Source organism: Crocodylus porosus, unplaced genomic scaffold (genome assembly GCF_001723895.1).
Source record: "Crocodylus porosus isolate Cpor-Errol unplaced genomic scaffold, CroPor_comp1, whole genome shotgun sequence".
In the NCBI taxonomy this organism is placed as follows: domain Eukaryota; kingdom Metazoa; phylum Chordata; order Crocodylia; family Crocodylidae; genus Crocodylus; species Crocodylus porosus.
The window spans coordinates 73,072,592-73,083,310 of NW_017728931.1; the positions used below are offsets into that span (position 1 = coordinate 73,072,592).

At 41.8% G+C, this 10,719-nt stretch overlaps 1 protein-coding gene across 11 annotated transcripts in view; it reads right to left on the reverse strand.

Moving 5' to 3' along the window:
* The window catches only part of SYT1 (synaptotagmin 1), a 542,326-nt gene that overhangs the window by 174,376 nt on the left and 357,231 nt on the right, over positions 1-10,719 (reverse strand). The window lies entirely within an intron of this gene.

Below are 10,719 nucleotides of genomic sequence, written 5' to 3' on the forward strand. Positions count from 1 at the left end.
TAGATGCTAGAGTCAGGGGGGACCTCAACAGATCATTGAGTCCGACCTCCTGCCTAGGCAGGAAAGAGTGCTGGGTCAGATGACCCCAGCCAGATGCCTATCCAGCCTTCTTTTAAAGACCAGCCCTGCTTAAAGGTATTCTCTTCATCCCCATATTTTGTAGTCAATGTCTTTCAGATACTGTCATAGCAGACATTTGCTTGACAAATTCTGCTGCTTTCAGAAAGTTGGAGTTTCAGATGGACATCTCTTCTTTTTATTTCTCAGTGATCTGGTGAATGCAGAAGCTTATTTGAATTGTAGTTTTCCTTCTTTTTTTGAGGTAGTGCATAACTTTGCTGAGACTCACCACTGAGGTCACAGTACCCGTTTCCCTTCATCCAAATACCCTTCTTGCCTAATAGTGTAGGAACTTACTGGTTATGATGAATTTGAGCTGAAAACTAGGTCTTTCAGCTCAAATTCATCATAACCAGTGAGTTCCTACACTATTAGACCTAGTTTCCAGCTCATGAGGTGGTGGAGGAATGTTTCATATAGCCACAATGGGGAACGAGCAATCACTGGCAGAAACTGTTGGCCTTCAACAAGGAAGAGGAAGTCCTTCCTTCACAAGTCCTGTGTTACTGATGTCAGTATACTGGACATGAAGTTATTAAAAGTAAACATCACTATAAACAGGTCTGCTTTTCTGTAAGCATAACTGGGTGTTTTCTAGCCTTTTCTAGGTTTCCAAGAAAAATACAAGGAAAAAAAAATGAGTATGGTTGACTTTAAGTATAGTGCACAACTTCATATTTACATTCAGGTGACCATAGATCTGATTTTGGATGCTTATCAGCCTCATTTCTCATCAACAAGTTTCTCAGCAATGATTTTCATTTCCTCTGCTCTTAAAATGAAATGCCTATTGATTCCAAAAGATCAGACACACTATGACATTGTGAATTATTATTAATTGTGATCTATCAGGCACAAGCATTTGTGTATCTTTTTGATCTCGTTGCAGAGCTACATAGTTTGAAATGGTTTTTAAAAATACTCGGTGTTTTTTAACAATTTAAGTGACTTAAGTTATTTAATTAAAAATATTAATTAAAATGCTGACATAATCTATGAATGCTGTGGCGCAGCAGCATTTTGTAGATGTGGTGTTCCAGGGAATACATAGAGAAGCAAGGTGTCTTTGGCAATACATTCTTATTGGATCAGCTGTATAGTTGGGAAAGATGTTATACAAGCTTTTGGGCACAAATTGCTCCTCCTCACATCTGAGAAAAAAACAGAAACAGCCTGAGCTAAATTACAAGTAAAACAGTGACATTATTCTGCTGTTACAAAAGTTACCAATCCATCCAAAAATGATTCACCATAGTCTTACAGGGCATGTCTACACTAAATGGACAGCGACACGGAGTATGATTGTGAAAACATGTCCTCTGCCCACTTGTTTCCACTGTGCGGGTGTCCAATGTTGAAAAATGCCCAGTAGCTTAGTACTGGGCACAACTCAGAAAGCTTCTCAGACTCACTGTCATAGACATGCTTATTGAAATGCCACTCTAATGAAAGCGGTGACGTTTTTCAGCACGTGGTGCATACAAAGCAGGTATGTGCGTGGGGCGGGGTGTGTTTTCATGGCAGCACTCCCCCACACTGGCCGACATGGTGCAAACATAGCCACAATTATAGAATTCTCCCCTTTGGCCCTGGTAAGAAGTGGGAAGTAAGATTCAGAAGTTGCTTTAATACTGTGATTCCCAAAGGGTGTACCATGTGAACAGAAATGTGCCACAGAAAATGGGTGGGATCGAGCCCTGATCATCTTGGCTCCACACAGGGAGGGATCAGGCCCTTGTTGGTTTAGTACCACGTGCAATCGCTGGTGACTGAAGTGTGCCACCATTTTAATCCAGGAAAAAAAAAAAGAGTGCCTCAGCTATCAAAAGTCTAGGAAACACAGCTCTAGGAGTTTGGGAGGCCCCTCTATTAGTGAAGGACACGCATGACCTCAGAAGTGTGGAAATCTTGATCACACAAGTATTTGCTTTGGGAATAAATTTGTACAAAACGGTTTTTTCCCACCAGCTTCTTTCCCAGGCCAAAGGTCAACTTGAGAGCTGTAGACGGCAGTTGTAGCCATGCTCCAGAGTACTATGGCAACACTCTTGTCCCCAGTGATGAAAACATCATCATCGTCTGCCACTGAAAACTTTTGAATCCTGACATTGCAAAGCTCGTTTAGACAAAGTTAAGAAATACGGAGGCACTTAAACTATTCTCTGATTTCTGCTGGAGATATGCTTAGACTCCTTCCCACAAGCTACACAGATCAGCATGGTTCTTGGGTGACTGCTGGCATAAAATTGGCAGGAGAGAAGAGAGCAATCAACGTCATTACTAGTATGCCTCTCAGGCGGGGATGTTTACATGCTGCCCCAAAGTCAGTAACGCTGCTAAGGGATGGTGTTAGAGGAAGCCAGCCACGAGAGTTTCTGTGCTTTGGCTAAGGTATAAAACAAGTGCTTAGAAGATCCCATGGGAATTTTTGCAAGGATTGTTGTGTTTTAGGCCCACCCAATTCCCATTAAAGTAAATGGAAAGACTCTCAGTTACCTCAGCAGAAACCAGATGATAGAAATCAAGCCAAATTCCAACGGAGGCAATTACAATCTCCCCACCCAAATTCTCCCTGCTGTTTTTACTGGAAACTTTCAACAATTCCCCAATTACATCAAATTGTAAAAATACTGAACATTTAGAATTTAACAATTGGCTAAATAATATTTCTTTGATAAGCAAATTTGAAAAAGCATGTCGTGATAAAGGGTCATTGGGTCAATATAATAAACGGGATCCGGCTCCCAACAAGCAGCTGTAGAAAAGAGTAGTGTTAAAATGGAATAGGAGGAAAAAAAGGCATACTTTTATAATACTTTGATAGAGATTTTTTTTCTGGCACTGGAAATATGGGCACAGAGTACCTGATGTATAATATCCACCTTTTATAGTATGTCATTTTTATGTTTAAAATGTTCTATTTATTAAGATTATCAATATGGTAAAATTACCTCATGCTTGGAAAAATATAAAAATATGTGAATTCACATAATAGCTCATTAAGTAAATAGTGGTTAGTGATGTTCCCCTCTAATCCTCTGTGTAAATAATTTATTTGAAGTGAAAATGCAGTTGGGGTTTGAAGACTACAGCTCTTGATCTACCAAAACATTTTAGTAGTGAATTCAGTGGACCTTTTATGAGCTTAAAGGTCAATACATGTTTAAATGCTTTACTAGAAAGAGCCTTTAAATGTTTTAGAAAGTGTAGCAGGTTGCTATGTACTATTGGGCTACCTGGGCTTGGTCTCTACTACAAAGTTCTGCCAACATTGCTTTGTTGGCTAGGAATATGAAAAAATGATCACATGCATTGGGAATCATTCTGCAGATGCTGAAACAACACAGATTCTTTTATGTTTAAAAGATGCTTTATTTTCTGCCAAACCCTCTTCAGGAATTGATGTTACTTAGCTTTGACCAGAATAGATAAATGTCTTATGATACTGGTGCAACCTCTCTCTTACTGCAGAAAGGAACTTTTCAAAATGTCTTGATCTTGGGAATGTCAGTAAGGCCCTCTTGAGCAAGGGTGGGCAAAATACAGCCTGCAGGCCAGACAAGGCCTGCCAACTAATTGTAACTGGCACACGGCTGCCCCCGTGGCACTCTACATAGGGCTTAGCTTCACCTGGGGCAGCCTGCACTGCACTCCAACCTGCACTCACCCTGCACCTGCCGACAGCACTGCCCCGGCCCTGGCCAGCGTGCATTACTTCCTGGTGGGGCTGCTTCTGTCACTGCTGTCACTTCTGTCACTGCTCAGCTCTCCCTGCCTCCAGTGGCTTTTCCTCTTCTTCCTCCTGCCCCCGGTGCGCTGATCCAGGCAGCAGGTAGCACATGTGCCTGGCACCACATGCCCAACCAAACAGGGTAGGGGAAGCTGAAGCCAAGCAGCTCCTGCCCCAGCATATGGTGTTGCAGCCCCAGCTCCCATCCACTCAGCTGCCTGGTATGATAAGCAGACACTTGCAGGTGGCCAAGTGGGTGGAAGACAGCTCTGCCAGGAAGCTGTGCGTGCTAGCCAGCTGAAGCTGGGGCCAGGTATGGGTAGGAACATGGCAAAAGCTGCCTGGGTGGGAGACTGCATGACTTGGCCCCATGCAAAGTGCTGCAGGGGGCAGCTGTGGGCTGGATAGGGAAGGGGACAGATTACATCTGCACCAACCACCGTGCCCAGGCAAGCTCTGCTGCATGCATTACCTGCCCCCTTCCCTCTCTCCCACCCCCGACTGGCTTCTGGGACTTAAAGGATGGGCAGCCCCCCCACCACAAATGCAGCTCTGCAACACACAACCCCCCTCATCTTCCACACATGCACTCCTACATCCCCCACCCCTCACCCCACAATATACAAGAGCAAGAATTTATTTTGGGCTATTATGTAATCCCCTCTATATACACTACTCAAAAAAACATAAATCAGGGAAAAAATATTTTTTGGAAGAAAATTAAAATGTTATTGTAGATGCTTGATTTTTAATATAAGATTTTATTTTTTAATCTATAATTTGTTAAAATGATATGTTCTGAAAGATATTGTGTGCAGCCCTTGACAGCCTGCCAAAACTTGTTAAGTGGCCTGCCAGTTGAAATAATTGGTTCCTGCTCTTGAGCATGCTTGACGACATGATGGTGTCTGGTGGCCACGTTGATGTACCACTGAGGTCACACGGAGAAAAAAAAAAATCTATGCCAGCAACAAGGCTGGAGCGTGTGCGGCAATTGAGCGACTAGCTGACTGACTTGGATTGTCCTGTAGAAAACACTGACTGATCAGGGCCGGGTGAGTTCTGGCCCCTGTTCGTAGAAGGGAAACAAATCTGTCCAGTGTCGCAGGAACTGAAGGAGGTTGAAGGGAAATTTGGATGACTTTTCTCTTAACCACAGAGGCACGTGTCTTGCTTTGAGTGCCTGCTGGAAAAAAGAAATAATATGAGTGCATTGGAGCCAATCCAAAGTCTCCAGAGAAGCCAGGATTCAATCTGTTGCCAATTGGAGTCCGAATACAAGGAGTAACAGGGAACGTGAAGCTGGTTAGCAGCTTATTCATTACTGAGGAGCAATATAAGATATATAGTGTGATTTTTATTGTTTTTCTTTGTGAGGTTTTCATTTATTGTTTGTTATTCATTTGTTATCGTATTTGTTGTAGTAAAATTTGGACTTTTTTTATTCATTACTATTCACAATGGAAAAATGTTGATGCTGAGTAGTGTGTGGTTGTGAGGTAGGGTTGTTTATATGTAATGAACCCAGATGGGTTGTGCATTTGGTATTGCATCATCGTTACACTGGCATTAAGTAATCATATATATATATATTTTTTTTTGGGCAATATATTCCTGATTCTATAGGAACCTCTATATGGACAGACGCCAAATGTCAAGCAGGATCAATACTCAAGATATAGAAGTTCCTTAAGTTAAAGGAAATGTTCCAGGGCTCAACATCTACCATTTATGTATTCATTTAATAGGAAAAAACCCTTTATGAATATAATTCTTCTGCCCTGTATTATGTGTTCCCCTACAGTATGTTTATATCATGGAAAGTGCTTTGGTAAAGATGCTCTATATGGATAGATTATAATTAAACATATGTACGGATGACCCCAAATGGCTATCACTGAGCTCCATTTTGACTAACATTTTCAAATCATTTTATAATTTTAACTGCTACCCTTGATTTCAGAGAGCATTAGGTATTTTCATGTGCCTAATAATCTTTATATTTTTAAATATTACTTTTTTTGTGAATTGGGACAGCTATCAGTTCTAGGAGTTGAAACCTATCAAAAAAGGTTTCATAAAGCAAAAACATTTAGAAACTGGTATTCTGGAACAGTTTTGTATGAAGTGATTACCATCACAGAGGTATAATCTAAAAGGATACGATAGACTGCAATTTATGAATAGTAAACCTGCCTCATCTTCTGCTGTCTTCCTTCCACTGCCCATGCTGCATGTAAATATTCACCTGTGTCACATTATAAAATAGCAGGCTCTTCTACAGAGACCAAAAGTCCTACATTTTGGCTCAGAGTAAGGGCTTTTTTTTTTTTTTTTTTTTTTTTTTAACTGACATCTGGTTTACTGTAGGCTGAGAAACCTTGATATAAAATCGTTGGATTTCGATAAAGAGGAAGGAGATATTGAACCAAAAGAAGAAACAATTTTGAATGCTGTGATATGAATTGCTTTGCACATGCCAAATCTCTGCTACAAGGAATGCTAATAAATGCATAAATGAGATAATGTGGCAAGAACAGGGAGAAGTCTTCTATAGTTAGGAATGATTGACAATTTTGTGTAATAATAATTAGTCAAAATAAACATCATCGCTACCTAGGAGAGGAGGGATTTGCCTCACTCATTGATGTTAGATACCAAATAAGTTGCTATTATGAATCCATAGAAGGAAAAGAAAGTATTATTCTTTTCAAAAACTTCAAAGATAAATGAAGTGCCCCATGGTGGGAATTCAGAGAACATAATGAATGGCAAACTATTACCTACAGAATACTGTCCTGAAAGATGTCAAAAAGACTTCTTTCTAGAAGAAGGACTTATTTTGGCCAAAAAAATATAATTAATGTCTGCCATATGAAAAGACATGCCTCAACTTTTGTCCTGGCAGTCCTTTCCTGAATTAGGGAAATTATGCCAGCTAGAGTACTGAAACATGCCCCCAGATGATATAGGGGCTGTGAGCAAATTAGGGAGCTCTTGCTGAAGTTGATGATTAAGATTAGATTCAGATTCAAAAGCCTATCAACTGACCTTACCAGATGGCTTGTTCAGCTGCCAGCTGGAACTGAGCCTTCAGAAGCCAATAATTTAAGTATGATGTTACAGGCTCTCTCTCTAGAGTCAGATTTGCCTAACCATACCAGGTTTCTGAAGCTTTGAGTCTTGATCCTCAGCTGGTACCCACAGGCTAACACCACTGAAAGTCAATGCTTTATACCAGTTGAGGATCTGGCTTGAAGTACAGTTCTAAATCTAAAAGGGAACCAGGAAGGGATGCTGTTCACTTGTAAAACTGATAATAGCTGGTAGGGCTGTGCGAAATACCATTGTTTAATTTAGATGGCCATTTCACCATTTTGAAGGGACATCTAAATTAAGAAGTGTTTCATTTTGTTGTTTCACTTTGTTTCGTTTTGAAGCCCTGTACCATTTCGTCAAAACTGTTTCGCTGTTTCGACGAGTTTCAACATTTTTCCCATAGGCTATAATGGGGAATCATGAAAACGCCTAAAACTTTGTCATGTCTTGCCTGATTTGGATGAAAATTGCAAGGATGGTAGCCTCTTCTGAGGGCATCAAGTCTGCCATGTTTCAAGGTGATATGTGCAGAGATTTCTGGAAAACTTCACCTCAAGCTCTTCAAAGCAAAAATCCTGACACTTGCTGGCAATGGCAGCCTCCTCTCATCCGGTGTGCAGATCTAAATGAGAGGAGGTTGCTGCTGCTGTCTGGGGCTGGCACTGGGCACCGCCTGTGCCCAGCACCAGAGAAGACTGCTGCTGCCACCTGGGTCTCCTCTCATCCGGCACGCAGATCTGGGGGCTAGCACCCCTGGGAGGAGTCTGGCACAGTCTGGCAGCCCTCCCGGGGGTGCAAGCCCCCAGATCTGCATCCTGGATGGGTGGAGGCTCAGGCTGCCTCTCCCACTTGGGACCAGTGGTGGGTGCAGGCTGTGCCCTGCACTGAACAAGATCGCTACTTCTGCAGCCTGAACTTCTTCTCATCCAGCACAGATCTGGGGCCTTGCAACCCCAGGAGGCGGGCAGAGCTGGCACTGCGCTCTGCCTCCTGCCACCACGGTGGGCTCCATGGGGCTGGCAGAGGCAATCGGAGTGCAGCCCAGCAGCGGGAGGTGGGCAGAGTCAGCACTGCCTTCCAGTCAGCTGTGTCAGCCCCACAGAACGCAGGCCAGCAGCAGGAGGTGGGAAGAGCCAGGGCTGTGCTCCATTTTGAGTGCCCACATTTAATTTCAAAGCTGTTTCAATGCTTTTTGTTTCATTTCAGTTTCACTGTTTCAAGCTCGAAACATATCGAAACAGTTTCGAAAGAAAACAGAGAAATTTCGTACAGCCCTAATAGCTAGACATAGAGTTTCTGTTTTGAAGTGGCAAGTGAGATGCTTAGGTTTGACTGTCAGAAGTGCTGAGCAGGTCTTCTACTACACAGTAGTGAAAAGATTTTGCTTGTAGTTTACATCTATGAACCTTAATTAGTGTTGTATTATACATTATATTTACAAACCCTTCAGGGAAGTTGTCTTTATTTTTAGATCTTTTTCAGCACCAAGCTCATCCACTTACAGTGGTATTTAACAAACAATAACAGCAATGACAGACATTCTGTTCTTAATTTGTACCTCTGTGCCAATCTACTGCAGGTTTCTCATCACAGTGCATGATACTGTCTGGCAGATGCTGCAGTACTTACACACTTTTCTCATAAGTGGGTGTGATGTCTTACAATATCCAGGCAAAACAGGTGAATCAGAGATGGAATGCCAATCTTAACACTGCATTTTTGTGACTTTATTAACCTTTACTTTGCCACAGATTTTTTAAACAATTCTACTAAGCTTAACCATACACATATTTTGCCTTGCATGCTGTATATTGTTGCAAAGCAACTATTAATTTCAATTTATTGCCAGTGGTAGGCTCATAACAACTGCTTTATGCACTCTTTTTATAAGCATTTTCAATGCAATATTGAATAATGAATTATACATGTAAGGTAATTGTTATAGGTAATCCTTCTGCAGGTAATTTTGAGAAAGACAAAAACTGTATATATTCTATGCATGTAAATAACATTTTAGCACACATTTTATTGTCTTCTTCTAATAGTAAGTATTAAAATTTTAAAGGAAATTCCCAGTGCTGAAAAAAAGGTTGTGAAAAACATGTTCACAGTTTTCTGGTTGCAAATTGAATTCTCTACTCAATTTAAAAGGAGCTGGCACAACTTGACATATCTATAATGCAATAAAATACCTACACAGCCATTGTAATGAATATAAAATAATAATCACAGTGATATGCTTGAGGGGACCCTTGGGTGTTCTCAGAAGCCCCTTGTTAAAATCCTGTCAGCAAGCTGAAGGTAGGTGCCCACTCCGTTTTTTGCCATAGATTACTTTCATCCCTATGGTAATAAAAAATTGATCTGAAGAGGATTTTTTTTTCATCTTGGGAATGTATTAAGGTGTCAGATATTTTTAAAAATATTCACAGGAGAACTTTTATGAGGTCTTACCTTTCTTCCCCCCATTTTAATTACCTAATTCAAAAGCTACTTTGCATTACATTAGTATCTTTTTCAGGAACAAATTATACCTGTTTCCAGCCCATCTAATTAATAGTGCATAATTCCTTTGCCACTGAGGTTTTTCTTGCCTCTCTGGCTCTAGTAAAGCAAAAGGTATGTTATCTTATTTTTAAATGAAACACCAGTTTCACAGGTTGCCTCATCCGCTATGCAAGTGCATGAGTAGTATATGTTATAAGCGTCTTCAGTCATCAGAGTCAGGAACAGACATTACACCTTTACTAGTATAAGTGATCAGAAACTGGTTATATATCCAGAACAGAACAGAACTTCAGCACATCAACTGGTTTAAAAATGGCAGAAACTGGTCTAAGATTTTTCCCCACAGCGAAGGGCAAAAGTGTGTTTTGTTCGCTACTGATCTAAACTATGCCACCTATAGAAAACCACCTAACTTAGATTGATTCCACCAGGGGCTTTTTGAATGTCTGTACCTAACCCAGAGGATGTAGTGTGCTGCAGCTGGCTTTTTGTTTCATATGTAAGAGCTTATGGATGGGTGACTAGTACCACCTTAGTTGGGGGGGCACATGCTCCCCCAGCGACCAATCTTGATGACTGAGGGGGGGCCCCCATGGCCGATTGCACTGAACAGGAAGTGGCTGTGGTGCTCCCAGAAGTGGCTGCGGCACTTCATCTGGTGCTTCCACTCCCCAGCTGGCACTCACAGGTGGGCACCAGTGCTCCCGCCTGCCCCCCCCGCCCATCGCCTAAGCACCCCCTAGGCATCACCACTGAGCTTATGATTTTAACTGCAGTCTCATCAGCACACCTCCTTGGTGTGTCAGCCAAAATGGCTGATATTTTCTAAAATGCAGCTCATTTGGGATTGTAACTTCTATGGACAACTGATCAATGGGATGAGCTTCCTTTGATCAGAAGAAATATTCAACCAACTGGTGAACATGTTATAGGTCCCCTTCTGTGCATGTTACAGACCCTTTAGCTCAAACAGTGGCAGCTCACGCTTATAAACCCCGGAGGTTCCTGGCCCCAGCCCTTGTGTCAGAAGCAAGATGGCAGCTGTCACACATGCTTCCCAATCCTGACAGTATATGTTAAGGGATTTGCATCAAAAGGCACATCACTAGGGTTTATAATTATTTCCTTAAGGTAACCTTTTTTGTTGGAATCAGTTAGGAGGGCATCACTGGACTACCATGCTCTGGGAGGCGTGCTGAGGGAGATGGGCGCACAGGCGGTCTTCTCTTCCATCCTGCCAGTGAGCGGTCGAGGCAGACACC